The sequence below is a fragment of the Diabrotica undecimpunctata genome, chromosome 2, assembly GCF_040954645.1.
Source record: "Diabrotica undecimpunctata isolate CICGRU chromosome 2, icDiaUnde3, whole genome shotgun sequence".
NCBI classification, from domain to species: Eukaryota; Metazoa; Arthropoda; class Insecta; order Coleoptera; family Chrysomelidae; genus Diabrotica; species Diabrotica undecimpunctata.
In genome coordinates, this window is record NC_092804.1 from 25,231,187 (window position 1) to 25,249,680 (window position 18,494).

The 18,494-nt window shown below is 31.8% G+C and overlaps 1 protein-coding gene and 1 long non-coding RNA gene across 6 annotated transcripts in view; one reads left to right on the plus strand and one right to left on the minus strand.

Annotated features, from left to right (window-relative positions):
• Abd-B (Homeobox protein abdominal B) overlaps positions 1-18,494 on the plus strand; it is a 645,906-nt gene that overhangs the window by 362,813 nt on the left and 264,599 nt on the right. The window lies entirely within an intron of this gene.
• The window catches only part of LOC140433247 (uncharacterized), a 94,799-nt gene that overhangs the window by 20,039 nt on the left and 56,266 nt on the right, over positions 1-18,494 (minus strand). For 2 of the 3 annotated variants that reach the window (XR_011949895.1, XR_011949897.1), the window contains exons 3-4: positions 16,187-16,410; positions 9,368-9,567 (exon numbers count right to left, since the gene is read on the minus strand). This is a non-coding gene — a long non-coding RNA (uncharacterized lncRNA). Of the gene's footprint in view, positions 1-100; positions 672-9,367; positions 9,568-16,186; positions 16,411-18,494 lie in introns of those variants that run through there. The other variant, XR_011949896.1, reaches the window with a different exon arrangement.

The following is an 18,494-nucleotide window of genomic DNA, read 5'->3' on the forward strand; positions in this document are numbered from 1 at the left end:
AGCCAAGTCAACCTATGTGGGTATAACAAAAAATATGTTTCTACGTTCACTATAAAAAAAAGAAGAAAATGTAATAAAAATTTAGTGAAAAAACTAGGTATAGTCTGCAATGGTATAATAAAATTTCTAATACAATCGTTTATCTTCTATTACCGCATTTTGTACTTATAACAAACAAAAACTTTTTTTTATTTAGACAATAACCTCATTAACGACGAAGGTCTTTAAAGGGTTAAAGAAAATACAATATGTGTAAAAAGTATGAATTTAGGTACATTATATCTTACTTGCTAAGTTACATTTGTTAAGGAATTGGAAAAAAGTCGGTTTGAAGTTTAATAATGTCTTTCATATTGTTTAAATATCCAGGTATCCAATGTTTGTAAGCGCCAAATTCACTACATTCTGTTAGCACATGTTTATTGGTATTGGTATGTTACACTGGCTGTATTTTGATACTGGGGTATGCATAAAGAGATGTTCATGTGTAAGTTTGCAGTGTCCTAACCGAAGACGATATAATTTGGTAAGATCTGTTGATAAGGATAACTTGGTGAGATCTGATTGATTGAATGTGGGTTCCATGGACATCTTTCTTTATCTCTCTTAGTTTACTTTTATTTTCTTTTAGCTCTCATAGTTTGCTTGTAGATGTCTTCCATTTTTCTTTCCTAAAATTGAGAGTCATCGATTTTAATAGTTGTTTTCTATCTGAGGCTGGGGTTGATTATTCTGCCAATGAAGGTATTTGCGTAGCTGTGTAAACCCAATGATCAGCGTTTTCATTTCTATTAATTTCAGAGTGAGAGAAAACCAATAAGAAAACTATTTTTGATTCTGTTTGACCAAGACTGTGTAATATTTCTTTGATTAATATGGCTATAGTGTTGTTCGTGAATATTGACTGTATGAGTCTCAGTAAATTTAGTCAGATATTATTAAAGAGTGTTTTGGAAATGTATTTTACGCTTGTAATATGACATAAAGTTCTTCATTTAAGATACTGTATGAACTAGGAAGCTTAAATAAATATTTGGTTTCGTTGTTTATAAATACTGCTGATCCTGGAAAAACTTGGATGAATCAGTAAAGATGTAGGTGTAATTTTTGTAATTCGAAACTATATGTTTATAATTTTGAATTGGAAGATGTAGATTGGTATCATATTATTTATTATATTGCATTAATTGGTTGTTTATATGGGGTGTTAGCATAATTTACGGAGGAGTGCTGTGTTCATTTACTACATGTTCTGGGAAAATTTTGGAAATTTAACGGTGATATATAGCGGCGAATTCTAATATAAAAATAAAATGTGGTGAAAGGTGCTATTTTGAAAAGTAGATTTGAAACGATTGCAAAAGTGTTTTGTGAGCAGGAATTGATGTAAGCCTAGAACCTTCTGTAAGCTCTTAGAATTATTCTCAATGCGGTGTTGTGTATAGTATAAAACTGATTTGCTAAGCAGCTTAACAAATTTAAGCCCTTTTGGCATGAAAGAGTTAGACGTTCAATATCATTTTTCCATGATAGACGTTCGTCGAATATCATACCCAGAATTTTTATATGTGAAATATAGTTCAGTTTCCGGTTGTATAGAAAAATTGATGGTAATTGTAGTTCTGTTATGTTTCTTTTTGAGAATAATATGCAGAATTTGTTTTGTTTGCAGAAAAATTGTATTTAGACAATATAGACTATAGACCAACGTTCAAAGGATGCATTGCTGAAGACTTTGAGCCATAGTGCTAAATTGTTTTCCTTTGATAAATACGATCATGTCATCTGCGTAAAATCTAGCTACAACTGATTTACAACTCTTTACAATAACGTTAGGCTCAGAATGGAACCTTGTGGAGTGCCATTGAATTATTTCTTGGTTTGCGTACCTAAAAATTACGTATGAAACTTATTATATTGCCTTTTAATCCACAGTGCTGCAGTTTATTTAGGATGATTTTATGGCATGCAGAGCAAATGCTTTATTGGTGTCAAAATAAATTGCTAGACATTTATCTTTGGTAGCAATTGCTTCGTGGATATGACTTTTTATGTCAATAATGTTATTCAGTGTGCTTCTGGATGGGCAAAAGCCGAATTCTTCGGGAACCAGAATTTGTCAGTTTTCAAAAACCATTTTAGTCACGTATTGATTATTTTTTCTAATAGTTTGATCATAGAGCAGCTTAGGGAGATTGGCCTGTAAGATTTAATTTTATTAAATACGTAAAAAATTACTATAACAAAATATAAATATACAAATAAATGCCGCTAAAAACATATGCAGTTACGACTAATATTATTTGATAAATGCAACTACAATAAATCTAACAATTTTGTGACTGACTGATTGACACCTAGTCTATACCAATAAAGCAAAAAAGGTTTTAAAGTCATCGGGCTGCTGGAGAAGCTTCGCGCGGACAATGGCCAATATTGCGTATGACGTGATCCATTTAGAATGAGGGATTCCTTCTTCGACGTCAGCGTCGTTTACCAGTAATTTTGCATTTGATGATAAATTTTTCTCGGCTTTCTGTTCTTTTCGCTATGTACATTTGATGATCAGTTTTTCTTTGCTTTCTATTCTTCTCGCTATGTATATTTGATGACCAGTTTTTCTTGGCTTTCTGTTCTTCCAGCTATGTGTCCGAGAATCTGATGTAGGACTGATTTATTTTTGTTTGTCAATAGTCTTGTTTTAATCTTCAGTTGCTTTGTAAGTGAAATATTGGGGCCATTTTGGTGCCATATGTATATACAATATTCGGCACTTCCACTAGACCCATGAAGAAATTTTAAATCGCATACATGGAGAGCGTTAACTACAGACATAATAAATACGTGGTTTCTGACGTTTCTACCTTGTAACGTCAGAAAATGAAGTACTAATAAGAAAAGCTCAAAATAAAAAAGAAAAACAAGAACTCATCGCCAAACTCCACTGAGAAGACGACACTAAAGACGAAGTGTTGATTTTTATCACGTTGCACTTTTCTGAATTACTTAATTTAAAGAATAAATCGACTAACTTCAAATAAAATATTCACCATTTAAAATATCCTCACGTAAGATCAAAATTGGTCATTATGTCATATCTATTTATTTATATTTGCAGCTGCACTTATTAGCATTTTTCTCATATCGCTCTACTAAATAAACAGTAATCAAGCTGACCTTTATAATAACACAAACTATTAATAGAAACTTCCTATTTTAATAAATTGTGCCGACCACTTAGAAATCTCTATTAATGATTATGTTTAACAGCTGTCATTGGTGACTATAATTAGCATTCAGCCATAAATTAGTGCATCGTCCAATTAATTAAATTCTAAATTGTACTGTCACTCTTCACCGACGAGCTGAATAAACATTTACCGTAAAATTGGTCAGCATCATAAATTTTACTTCAAATATTTTAACAGAAGAAGCTGCAAGAAGACCATGATGAACTTTAAATTGCGGTGCATTAACAGTAAAAACAAGTGAAAGGACAATATGGCTTATATAGAAGTGTATACTTTAGCTATTTCATAAGATCAAGGCCAAGTATAATCAGAAGAACAATGTAAATTTATTGTTAATTATAAATTTACCGATCACATGGGAAGGAGTGTATTTAAATCTGATTGTATTCGTATCTATAAGTACATACTCCAAAAAGTGTGATTTGAAGCTAGTATTTAAAACGAAAATAATAAAATACTATACTAAAATCAAAATTAAGATGCACTAGAAATAAACAAACCAAGACACTTGAATGTTACGAGGAACACTCCCGAAATTTTCCCGAGGGGTGAAAATAGCACAGATCTTCTTCTTGAAGTTACATTTAAAAAAAAAAGTTCAGGCAGACGATATTTTACGAGTACTATCACTTAAAGGGTTGTCTCTTTTTACTCCGTCTCAGTATATGCCGTCTATAAAATGGATCATAAAATTTAGATCGTTTATAATTTGTTCAATTTTCAAAAAAAAGATAAATTAACTTACCACTAAATAGTCTGGCTAATTGGTTAAGCCAAAGTCATTATATAATAATAAAAAAAAATATACAACTTTTTATTTGAAAGAATTTTCTCTAAGTAGTATAAAAAACGTTTTATAGGAAAAACATGATTTTTTCACTTTTATAATTGTTAAAAAAACGAAGCAAAATCAGCTTTATGTCTTCAAGGAAGTTTCATCAGCTATTCGTCATATATCTTTTAGAACGTTCAAAAACCTGTATAAGATTTTTTCAGCTTTTTTTTCTTCACTGGCCTGTAAATAAGTAACTTTCAGCCACTTCCAGTTGAAGTCAAACTTTGATCAACATAGCACAAAATTAATTACTAAATTTACTAGGTAGTTGAGGCTGAGTTAAGTGAATAGAGTACAACAATGATCTGTTTTTTGTATACCGTTATTTTAGTTTTATTAAAATCGGATTACGAAATAGACCATGATAATTGCTTACTCCAGCAATTGCAGGTATATACCGCTTATTTCTCTTCTACTTCTTATACTTCGTAAATTATGTTTTTATAGGAACTGTTTTCCTTAATACTGTATAATTATTACAACTGTAACTGACTATACTGTTCAATTTATTTTTATTTATTTTTAACGTCCAAATAATAAAATGCCTCCATCCGCCAATCTATCATAATCTTAAGCCAATTAAACCGAGCAGCATTACTCTCTTAAGAATAATTAGAAAGGAAGAATTAATAAGTAAAGCAACAAAGTTGTATGCAAATTTCCCCTTTTATTACATTGAAATTACGGTAGTTATTTAGTAGACCTGTGACGTGAAGTGTATTACTCGTATTTTTGGCGGGAGAATAATTTACAGGTGCAAAGGCGGATATGCAATTGCGACAAACCCCATGAGGGTCCACAGCTCATAGAAATGTAAAAGGAAATGTACTTGACGTATGTAAATCAACAATTCTATCTGTTCTATGCTTTTATTGTACAATTGAATCGGTCAAGTCAGAAACAACATGAGTCAGAAATTATAGTTTTGAGTTAATTACAAAAAAAACTGTTTTTAAAGCGCTGTAGGAAAAAATGCTTTAAAATAATTTTTACAATAATATTTCACAAATGGATGCATTGCCCATTTTTTTGTAAAATTTTAAAAAGTCATATTATGGTTTTTAGAAAAGTGACTAATGTTGTTTGAGTAAAAAAAAATTAAATAAAAATAATTTTTATTATATTTATCAAATGTCTATTCAAAAATATGTGGCAAATGGACTAGTTTCCATGCCAAACACACTATTATCATCATCATCATTATCATATTAAATATCAACGAATGCTCTTTTTTCCTCTGTTATGTAGTCCATTAGGTTGCATATATCTTCAATTTTTTTATTATTTGGTACTTTATCATTCTGATAGGCCAGGATTGTTGGTAAAATTGGAATTCTAGTACTTATTTTAAATTTAAAGTTGTTAGTGACAAAATCATTAATATTTTATGTTACTGTTGGTTGGTTTGAGAACAAAAAAAAGGAATAGATTGAAATCTGGAGTGATTTTTTATTCCGTTCTTGTTTTCTACCCATTAAGTTGGTAAAAAAATGATTTTTTGTAATTTTTAGGCCACCACTTTTTAAATTCAAAAATATTCAACGTTTCCACCATTTTAACAAGAAACTTTTTGTGTCCTATAAAATTTACTATCATTTCTGTATATTCTTTTGGATGATAAAAACGGTCAAAGTTTTTTATGACTCTTTTTATTGCCGCAAAGTTTCTAGGGTTCGGCAAAAAGGAATGGTCAAGTTGTGGAAAGTAGTTTGTAGTATCAAAACTTCTCATTTCTACTAACGAAAGAAGAAATTTCACTTTGATATAATTCCGATTTTGACCGGCAGAGCTGTCAGAGAATACGTGAAGATGTTTCACAGCAGTAGGCACTTCAGACTTGATATAATCCATAAAAAATGTAGAAAATACATTAAAACTCTTTCTGGCTTGACCCTCGTGGTAGGTGTAAGACATCCCATGATGTTTTGCATATTGTACATTCCAAAGACGTTGTAGGTTAGTTGAAATGAGAAGTTTACTGCACAGAAATAAGTGAAATTTAAAGATTTTGCATCTGTCTTGCATATCTATGTAATTTCTGTCATTTTATTGTAGAACTTCTTTGCCTGTCTTTCATGTACTTATCTTTTCGCAACGGCAACACGTTTTGCTGTCACATTTAAAGAAAAATGTTCCAAAGGACGCTAGAACAGAAGATACACCTAAAACAAGTAGACGACATCGAAGATGTAAACGCGAGCTTTGAGAAAATTAAAAACAACATTAAAAAAGCAGCAACAATCTAGGAAAATGCAAAGTCATACTAAACAAAAGAAACAACAAAAATACACCATGGTTCAGAAAAGAAATAAAAAAGAAATGTAAAGAGAAACGAGAGACCTACACGCAATACAAAGCAGTTGGTAAGAAGAACAAAAAGAGAAAACTAGGAACAGTTTACAAAAAGGATGGAAAGCGAATTCTACGGTACAAAAAAACAAAGACGGAGATTCATAAGAAACCAACAAAAAGAAATGGCAGAATTGAATACAATAACATACCAGCAAACGAATGGGAAAGATACCTGACGGAACTGTTTAAAAAAAGGAAAATAATAATCAACACAATAACGTACCTGAATTAAAACAGGAAATCGAAACCAGTTTTCAGGTATTAGAGATAGCCATAAATTCACTCAAAAATATAAAGTTACCAGGACCAGACGGAACAACCAACGAGTTTCTAAAACAAGGAGGAGAAAGTATATCTCTAGAGATGACAAAACTAATATTGCACTGCAAGATACCAGACGCATGGAGAAACAGCATAATAATACCGATGTTCAAGAAAGGAGAAAAAGAAGACCCCAACAATTATAGAATATAAATCTAATAAACACCTCACTTAAGCTTACCACAAATGTCCTAACCAACGAAATCAGTATACTAACAACTTTATCAGATGAACAACAAGGATTCAGATCCGGAAGATCCCCCGTAGACGCCGTATTTGTACTAAGACAAATCACAGAAAAGGCCATCGAGTACAATAAACCAGCATATCTATGTTTTATAGGTCTGACAAAGGCTTTCGATTGCATCCAAGTCGAAGACGTCTTACACCTACTGTATAAAAGAAACATACCAATTAATATTATACAAACCATCGAAAACATTTACTTACATAATCGAATACAGGCAAAGATAAATAAAAAACTAACACAGTGTATACCAGTACAAAGTGGAGGCAGAAAGGGTGAGTCGTTAAGCTCTTTACAATAATAATGGACGAAATAATACAAGCAGTACGTAAAGGTCATGGTTACAGAATGGGAAAGAAAGAAATGCAAATATTATGTTATGCAGACGACGCCCCATTAATCGCCGAGACAGAAGACGAGCTCCAAAGATATATTTTTAATACAACAGCTGAGAAATACAATATGATAATATCAGCAAAAAAAAACAAATGTATAACAACATCTACATTACCACTACGATGTAAACTCGAAATTGTTGGGAAAATAATTAAGCAGGAAGCAAGGTTTAGATATCTAGGAATAGATATAACTAGTTACGAAGATGTTGAAGAAGAAGTACGACAACAAAGCTTAAAAGCAAGTAAAGCGGCTGGTTCTCTTAATAACACAATCTGGAAGAACAAACACCTAAGACAAGATACAAAAATAAGAATCTATAAAGAAGCAATTAGACCTATATTAACATACATGGCGGAGACAAGACCTGATACATCTAAAACAAGACGACTACTAGAAACAACAGAGATAAAAATACTCCGACGAATATCAGTAAAAAGTCTGTTGGATAGGGAGAGAAGCAAAAACATAAGAAGAGCATACAATATAGAAGACATAAATGGATGGGTAAAAAAACGGAAACAGGAGTGGAACTAACACATTAGTACAATGGCAAAGGATTGGATAGTAGGAATAGCACGAAATAAGTCATCAAATGGACGCAGAAGTATTGGCAGGCCAAGAAATAGATGGTGCGATAATTTAAACAATTTATTAGGCTAATATTGAAGAAGAAACAGGCTTTTAAGCCTACATAAAAGACGGAAGAAGAAGAAGAAGAATTTAAAGATGCACTGTAATTTTTTATTTCCAATTTTCATATTCACAGCAGGTGTGGACGTCTAAAAAACAGAGAAAAATGTTTCTGGAAAATCTTTAGATAAAATTTATACTTCACTGAAATATTATTATTAGGAAATTTTGCACAACATAGGTCATACATAATTCACACATTTAATTGTTTGTCTAAGTAATGCTTCCCTTTTCGTGTGTAATGTGCAATCTTAGTGGGAAAACTCCCAATATGATACTTATTAATCTTAGTCTTAATCTGTTGTACTAAATTTTCAGAATTAGCATTCCATGACATATTTTTTCCACGTTTATCTAGTGATGCTTTTGTAAACAATAACTTTGCCACCCGAGCCTGTGATGGAGTAACTAATGCTAACTAGGTCATTTCGAGGTCGTATCTGTTTTACTTCACACTTTCACATAAGCCCTTGCAAGTACATATGTACGCCATACATCTGCATTAACTTTTTCAAAGCTCTTCAAGCGACAACTACAAAAACATATACAGTAAAACTAACTTAGTCTTCTCCTGGTTTTCTTCCAGTTACATTACCTTTATAATGATCAAATTCTTCCCCAAACAGCTTCGCTTTCTTAATAATGTCCGACTTATAATTCTCTTTATAGTAATAATAATCTTAATAATCTTAATCTTAATCTTAATAATCTTTTTTACCCTTTCTCTTTTCACTTTTTTTCGGAATTAAGATCACTATTCGTGGCTTTCATTGCAGCCAACTCGAACGTTTTGTTTACAAATGACAATTCTGCGCAGAAACAACATCAGTCGATGTGGTTTTAAAATGAACTCATGTGGTTTTAAAATGAAATAGGTATTTATATAAGCTTCAGTTTATTACAGCAAGTCGAGACTGATGTTTGTTCTGCTCGCACTTTCTGCGATGACATATAAAAAACGGATTTATGAAGAAATTTCAATATTTTCAAAAGTTTACTCATGTTATTGCTGAAATGACCGATTTAATTAATATAGTGGTGTATGATTCAACTGCATCCATTGACTGCTATGGAAAAAAAAATAAACTGGTGGGATTTTTAGTAATTTTAGGACGTAGATTAAGCTTTTAACCAGATCATAGTACCTTAAAAATATTTCCCTGTATTTTTGTGAAAATCACCCTTTGAGATTACCACCCGAGATACAAAATTTAAAAAAGAAACCGAGAGGGAAATATCAGAATTTAAATATCGTTAGTATAATTATATTACCAGTGTCGCATGTAATCTTGGTCCCAGCTCTTATTAAAAAACGCCAGTGGGAATAAGCGACTTCAACCCTGGAGAGCCATTTTTCTTTATGCCTTCTTTTTTCTCTAAATTCACCTTTTGTGAGCCGAAGGAAATCAGCCGGCATGCTATTTATATACTTCCGAGAAAATTGAGTTTCTCTTCGTCCGTCCGTGTTTGAGCTAAAACGGTATAACCGGAAATTATTCTGGATTAAATTTATCAAAAGTTGGTTGTTACGTGAAATGAAATTTAGATGAGCAGAATCTAAAAGAAAATATTAAAATCTAGATTGCTTTTTCATAGAGTAAGAATACGGGTATTGCCATTATTAAAATATTATTAATTATTTATTATTCAGGTTTAGAATTACCGGAAAGATATATAAAACAGATACATTTTGCACCGAAACAAATATCCAACAAGCAATTTTGTCCAGAAGGGATCTGTCGAAAAGTAGACCATAATGGATATTTTCCATATGAGTTTATTTTTTTTTGCTCGAATCACTTCTGGATGTACCTAAAATCATTAATCACGATATACACTAATCGCAAACTTTGTGCTAAATTTTTTATTTAACAAAATCGAAAATTTTTGCTTTTTGCGTCCATATTTTCGCTATAACTCGAGACATCTTGTTTCTACAAAAAAAAATATGCCGAGTATAACTTTCGTTTTTTAATTCTACATAATATTTGACCATCTAAAAATTAAAAATTTTATGACATATTGAATTAAAAACATTACTTACAGCCTTCATATTTCACTTAAAAGAACTAAAGGGTGTTTTTTTAATGGTATAGATCTTGGTATAGAAATGGAATAAAATAAAAATGATTTTTATAAATTGACACGAAATTGACTTTATTCGAAAAATAATCTTTTAGCAGTATAATTTAAATATTATTTCTGACATGATAACTGAAAAACAAAACTTCTATCTTCTTCTATAATTCCTTTTGTAGGAGCAATATCTCTAGTCAGTTATAGGCGAAAATATAGGCCCAAAAAGCAAAAATTTTTGATGTTTTTCAGATGCAAAATCTTCTTCTTCGGCTTTTCCCATTATGAGTTCGCCGTTTTCGTCCTCCACAGCACTCTATTCCCCCAGTCACCTTCTCTGAGGTCTCTATCTATCATAGCATTTCCGACATATGTTTTCTATCTTGTAGCAGGTCTTCCTCTCCGTCTTCTTCCCGGCGGGTCCCAGTTTAATATTCTTTTCGGCCACCTATGCTGTGGCATCCTTTGTACATGCCCGTACCACTGCAGGGCTCTGTTTTCCAACTTTTTTGTAATTGAGCCTTTTACTTCCATTCTGTTCCATATTTCCTCCGTTCTTATTCTATCAGCTCTTGTGATTTGTACACATCTTCTCATAAAGTCCAGTTTAACTGTTCTTATTTTATTTCGTATTGTTGTTGTCATTGGCCATACTTCCGCTCCATATAGGGTAATATTCATCACTATGCTTTGAAAGATCCTCTTTTTGTTTTCTTTGGTTAGAGTGAATATATCACTCCATGAAGTGCTCTTGTGGCTTGTTTTTCCCGTGCTATTTTTATTTCTATATCTTTCATACAAGTACCATCTCGGCTAATCATTGACCCTAAACACTTAAAAGCCTTACAACTCTTAATAGTCTCTTCTTCTAAACTTAAGTTCAAATCTGGAACCTCGGGTCCAATACCTAAGTATTCGGTCTTGCACATATTTATCTTGAGTCCCCAAAGTTCATATTCTTTCTTTAATTTCCTTATCATATATTCCATATCCTCCCCGTCTTGTGCAAAAATGACTTGATCATCTGCGAAAAGTAGTGAATGTAATATATTCTCTTGTACTGGTATGCCCATTGTTCCGCATTTTCTATACCATCTTTATAAAGCCTGATCTATATATATGTTAAAAAGTGTAGGTGAGAGACCACATCCCTGTTTGAGGCCTTTTGTTGCGGTGATTGTTTTTGTTATTTCATTACCTAACTTTATTTGCACTTGTGTTTATTTATACAGTCTTTGTGTTATATTCACCCATTTCTCTCTAACGCGCACTCTTCTCATTGCTTCCTATAGTTGTTTACTGGGCACGCTATCGTATGCTTTCTCTAAGTCGATAAAAGTCATATGTGTTTCAATGTTTTTTTCTTTGTTCTTTTCAATCACCTGTCTCATAATGAATATATTATCTAAACATGATCTGGCTTTTCGGAATCCGGCTTGTTCTTCGCTATAATGGTCTATGTGTTGTTCTGGTTTTTCTTTTATAACTGATGAAAAGCACTTTTCATCAGATGCTAAATAAAGCACAATAATTATTGAGACTGGTGCATGACGTGATTATTAAGGTACATATTTAAGTGATACCAGCAAAAAAATAGACTCATATGGAAAATGTTTAATTCAAAACAGATCACGCCTGGACTAATTGGACAAGCTCCTAGGTTTTCACCCAACGTGACCGGGAGGAGAACCGGAAGTCAATACTGGAACTCTTTGTGTAATTTTGCGACGATTGATACACAATTGATACACAAATTCACTAATTTTGAGTAATTTTTGCCAAACTTATCGTAACCATTTCTACTATTTCGGTGACTTCCGGTTGCCACTCTGGAACCGGAAGTCCGAGATAAAATTTCTTTCCTTCAATACCATCTTTGGGTTATAAGCTCTCATTTGACAATTCATTCATTATTTTATCTGTTCTAATAACGGAGGAGTTGTGTTCACGGACAGACATGGATAATTAGGTTTTTCGCCATCTTTTTTAATAAAATATGTGAAAACAATACGTATATCTCCAATAGATTAGTACACGCTTACTTCCTGATAATTTATTTAACAAAATAATTGCCACGCTGCCTGTTAATAATATTAGACAAGGAAAATTTTAAACAGGCCACATATAACCGAGAAATCAAAACGAAATGGAATGGAATGAACGTTATGAATATCCGCCCATTTTCGTAGAAGTACTCGGAAAATTTTATATGTAGGTGTATGAATAATTTAACACTAATCGTAAAATCACATATAAGATGACTAACGTAAGCCAATGGAGGTTTTTGTCTGCGTTCAAATTTCATTATTCGTCATTCAATTTTGAGGTTAAAATTGGTTGAAATGAGTTGCCGTGTGATCGAAATACTAGAGAATGTAGATAATTAAGAAATGATAAAAATGTATATATATATATATATATATATATATATATATATATATATATATATATATATTAGAGACCCTTGGCTTCGATAGTATTGACTAGATTGTTCCACTTGTTCCATGTTTTACTTGTTCTGTCCCGTTCCTTGTTCCCATTTATTTTGTGTCAGTCTAGACATCTTCTTCATCATTATTTTCTTCCTTTGTTCTCGTGCTTGCAAAACTATAAGGACGTTTCTTTCTTTTGGCATTTGTAAAACATGTCCTATTCTTAAGATTTTTCTCTCCCAAATCTGTAGCTATTTTCTTCGTTCTGAGTCATTGTTTAAGTTTCACTTGTATATAAATTGTATCATAAGTTCAAATCTTGGCTGCCTCAGACACGTTTTTTTCTTTAACAGTGCGTTTAATGATTCTACTACTTTGATTTCTTTCCACAACCGTTTATCTATTTCTCCCTCTTGGCCTCCTTCTTAATTTAAAATCAAACCGTATTTTCTAGCTTCTTCAACTTTTGTGAACATTTTTCGAAGTTGTATTCCTAAAAGTTTTAGAAACACCAATTTATCTTTGAAACCTATGCACTGTTGTGCTTTGTTAAGGGAATCTCCCTATTTTAAGCAATCACGAAAGTAGAAATCCGATTTCTATTGACGAAATAAAAATCCATATTTTTGAAGTTATACTTCTATACGCACTTTCGACTATGTAAATTTGTACGGGAGTGAATCAGCAAAACCATTACGTATGTAAGATATAGGTAAGAGAGAGACAGAAGATATATTTTCTCTCTCTTTCTCTGTCGGGAATAAAAATATTCCTTTTGTAAATATATGTAATATTTATTAATATTATTATTAATTTTTCATTCTGTTCAGATTTGTCTTGAGCCTCGTTAGGCATGTTAAATTATAAATTAAAACTTGTAAATATCTCAGAAAATTTCAAATGTGTACTTATATACACAACAAACAACAATTAAATTTTGTATCTGTCAATGTCAGACAAATTGACAGTTGTATCACGAAACAATATTTTTATTTTATTAATAATATTATCATGGCAAATTAAACATCTGCTTAAGTAAGTTATGTATATTGTCATTTTTAAATACTTATGAATATTGCATTGTATTATTATATTGAATTATGTTGCAGTGTATTATATTGTATTTTTATATTAATAACCAAATAAACAATGAATTTTACTGCATAGTATGTGTATAAAATTTTTTTTTGGATTCAACTTCTTTCATACATATGTGAAAATAAAAATATACATTTTCATCAAAATATTGATTCAATCCTTCATTTACTATACTCCTATTACAGGTCAAATGTTGTTTATATACAGCAAACGATGCACCATATACCTATATACCTAATTCTGTTTCTCTTTCTGCTCTAGCTTACCTATAGCATCACATATGTAGTGATTATGCAGATTGACTCCCATATAAATTTGTTACTGCGAACACGTGTATAGAAGTATAACTTCTACCGGCAGTCCCACTGGACTGCCACACGCGTTTTTTTTTTTAATCTGTGCATTCTAAGAATTGCAAGGCAAAACAGACGATGCTAAAAGATGTTAAGCGAGAAAGTGGGGAATCTAAAAGTTGCATTCCACAACATATCTCCTCATCTAAGCAAATATCCTTGGCGAATTGGTTTCTAGTACTCATAATTTTCCATTTCCTCTCTTTACATCTTTGAGCATCGTCTGTTTTGCCTTGCAATTCTTAGAAGGTACAGATTAAAGAGCAAAAATCTGGATTTTGGTTTCGTTAATAGAATCGGATTTTATTTCGTGATATATTATCAAATGTTATTATAACGTCCATACCCAAGCCATTTTTTATTGGTACTTCTTTTCGACGGGAAATATTTTTTTACGTTTAAAGCTTATGTAACAGTCGCTTTGGTGAGTCCTGTTAGGATGATATACGTATAAGTGAATATACAGAGACACTATACGTGAAATCAAATCTTAACTGTATTTCTTTTGATTTTAAAGACTTTTTTTTATCATAGCTTTATTGACTCTATTAGTCAGCGTCATTTTAACTATAATAATTGTATTATTTTCTGTGGTATTCCTAGTGATCTCATTGCTTCGTATAATCTTGTTTGGTCAAATGTAGGCCTGTTTAAAATCAATAAAGAGCATATGCAAACCTATTTTGTTCATAACTGTTGTTTTGTAATCATTTTGGCATACACATTTGATCGGGTTTTGTTCTTCCCTGTCCGAAACCAGTCTCCTGGCATTTTCCTATTATCTCTGTTTCATAGGTTTTTATTCTACTTCTTATAATTTTTGCTAATACCCCAGTCGGCTATTTGATTAAGCTTAGCGGCATTTGTCAATGTAAATAAACAATTGGATTATGATTATTCTCTTCTAAGATTCTTCGAAGTCGTAGTTCTTAAAGTGCTTCTCCTTCGAAGATTTTTAGACGCAATTTTTAAAGTGATTAATGAAAATCATATTAAAATTTATATGTATATATTATGGATTAGTTACAACTTGTGGTTACACAGTGACACAGTTTTATTATTTTATAGGAAACTTTTTGCCAAGCTTTGACTGACCTATATGTAAGTTAGTTGATCCTTGTTGTTTATTATCCTGATTGCTGATTCTGATGAAAGTCATGTTATGTTTTTCAAATGCCCTCTGATTTCCGACCTTTTAAATAAAAATGCATTATTTTAGAATCCCCATTATCATCAACAAAATCAAAAATCTGTCTTTCATTGACTTGTGTCCTAAAAACAATTGCTATTTATGTATATTATGGGTTTATTTCTCATTAAAATATATTTTGAAAGAACAATTTTATCACAATTGAGAACTTGTTGTGGAATAAAACGATCATTTTCCACAAACTCTCCAAAATGTCTGACAAATTGTATTGTATGACAAATCGTATGTGGTAAATTTTTCGGAACTAGTTGCTTCCTACTAGCACTAACCGTACGGAAATAATAGAAACCATCAAAAACAGAAAGCTGCAGTAATGTCAACTGTGAAGTTGCCAACCTCCGTTGCGGAGATGACACTTTAAGAAGAACAAGAAAAAGCTCCTTCCTAATGCCATATTAATTAAATTATATACTGAACAAAAGTGGTATACCAATCAAGAATTGGTTACAAACATTACAAACAAGACGTTTACAGGTACAACTCAGCAAAAAGTTACTGGAAGAGGTACAAATTTGTTTGTGTTTAAAATAATAACAATAGTTTTAACAAATTCTGTAGTGTTATATAACTGATTATGGTTTTGGTATTAAATTAATACTTTGTTTTATTTATTGTTATATTTTGAACTTAAAAAGTTTTAGTTACAATGTAAATGTAATTTGTCCAGAAGGAAAGGAAATTGCGTGAAACTGGCTAAGTTATTCACCACAAACACTTAAATTTCACGTTTAAATTTACTATTTCTAAATAATTACTTCACTTAAAATGTATTCTTTCTATATGGTAATTCGTTAATATTTCCGACATATTTCTTATGAATTATTCTCCATTATCTAAATTTAAAACATTAATTATCATTTACCGCTTATCTTAAAAAAACGACATGTTCATTAAATATTTTTCAACTAAAGGAAAACGTTACCTGAATAATTCGAAGCATTTACAGCGGACAACCTTCGCATATAACCGATTAACCAATAACCAGTCTCATAAGCATAATTACCTACCATCAACCAGTTCTTTCCTTCAACGACACTCATATTCCATCGCTCAGGCCACCCAAGAAGCACGCTGGTGATGACGTTTTTCTACTTGAACATTTCTTAATTGCGGAGCTCCTAGCCAGCGAATTTTTGTTCGGTTCGCCTAAAAATTTATTGCAAATTAATAGGGGATTTTAAAAGATCTTTATTATACAGAGAGAATGCAAAACGCTTTGATATTTGATATAGACATAGGCTCTCTCGGTTTCATGTCTTTAAAACCGTTTGTTATAATAGTATAGCAGTATTTATTGTATCGTTATTATGATTGTATTTGAGATTGTACGTATATGTGTTTAAAAACATTTTTGAAGACTTGCGCCCTCGAATATATCTAGATCCTAGAAATGATTCTAAAGAAAAAGTCGTCCCAGCCCAATCAATAATAAACCAATGCCGTATTACTAAATCAATATCACACAGTGATACGTATTACACGAGACATATTGAAACTCTTTTTAAAACTTATTTTCATCTACGAAATAATAAGATATGTGTGTACGATCGTAGGATATATATTAAGAGAAATATTTGAGGTTATGTTTTCCTAAATAATCATACATTTTGTTATCGGAAAAAAATTATATACCTATTTAATTTAATAGATATTAATTTATTTGTATTTGTAATAAACTATAAAAATTCTTGTGAAACTTTAGTTTGGTTCTTGGTGCATATTAAAAGTATTTAAAAAAAAAGAGCGTATGCTTAATTTTATATTAAAATAAAAACTAAAGCAGAACAGTCTGTTATGTAGGTACCATCGTAAAAAAATACCGATTCTTATACAGGAATATACATTGTTCTTTTTTTGTGTACCCTGTCCGATTATAGAACTTTGGCGATGATATTGGCAATAATAACTTTGTTTACGGCGGCTATAAATAAATTAGCGGCGGTTTCTGGATACCAATCTCGGAGATTTCGGAGCCAGGAGGTTCTTAGGCCTGGGCATCTCCTTCCGGCGATCTTACCCTGTATTATGAGGTGTAGAAGGTTATACCTCTCTGGAGGTTTATGTTTTATATTACTTTGAAAATCTAAAATATTCATTCTTCGTGTTTATCCTTCATACTTCTTCTTCTTCGTTTGCACTTTAAGGATTAGGCTTGTAGCCTATTCCTTCTTCTTTATAGCCATCTTCTTCTGGACCCACCCACTCTTCTCCACCGCCTTTTCTTCCTCGTGGTCTGTACTTAAGTACTTGTTTGACTAATCTCTCCTTGTTATATACTTATACTTGTACTAATGCTTAATACTTATATTTCTACGTTACAGCACTACATAAAAGTAACCAGCAAATTATGCGAAGCTTTCGAATTTAACCACTGCGCACCCAGAACTCGGGTATCTTCACTATCTTGGGCAAGCGTACACTCTCATTAAATGTTCAACTTGGTAATCTTATGTTTTAGTCTTTTAACATCAAAAGAGGCTACACTCTTTCACTTTTGTCATTCCATTTAATATTGGAATATGAAAATTTTCACAATCTAAATTAGTGAGTTACCTGTTAAGCTTAAATAATACATCATTTAAGAAAATATATCTCAATTATCTGAGATTTTTGTGATAACAACTTCAGAATATGAACCTACGTAAAGGTTAATTATATCTATAATCTATAATAACTATAATTTCTTTTTCCTTCTGGTGTCGTACGCTATGCTGCGTGTGGGTGTCCATGGTGGTTAGATCCATATGGAGCCTTCTTCTAATCTTCTTGTAATATTATTATGATTATTGTGTTAATATTAGGCACGTCGCACCAGTTTCTCTACACCATGACTGTCGTTTGTAACCTGGTCCTCTTCGATCTTCATTTCTACTCATTAAAATGATTTTTAAAAGATTATATCTGTCGTCTACCAAAATATAGCCTAGATGTGAGACCTTTTGCTGGTTAACAATGTTAAGAAGCACTCTTTGAGTATTAGCTCTTCTTAAGACCTTTTCATTGGTAATATGGCCGACCCATGAAATTTTTAGCAATCTTCTGAGATACCAAATTTCGAACGCTTCCATAGAGTTTAGCGATCTTACTTTAAGTGACCAGGTCTCGCAACCGAACATTTTTATTGGCCATATGTAGCACTTTAGGATGCAAATACGGAAACCCAAAGGAGTTTCGCGCTGACAGAGGTAGTTATTGAATTTGGTAAACTTCACTTCTTTGTCGCAGTCCCA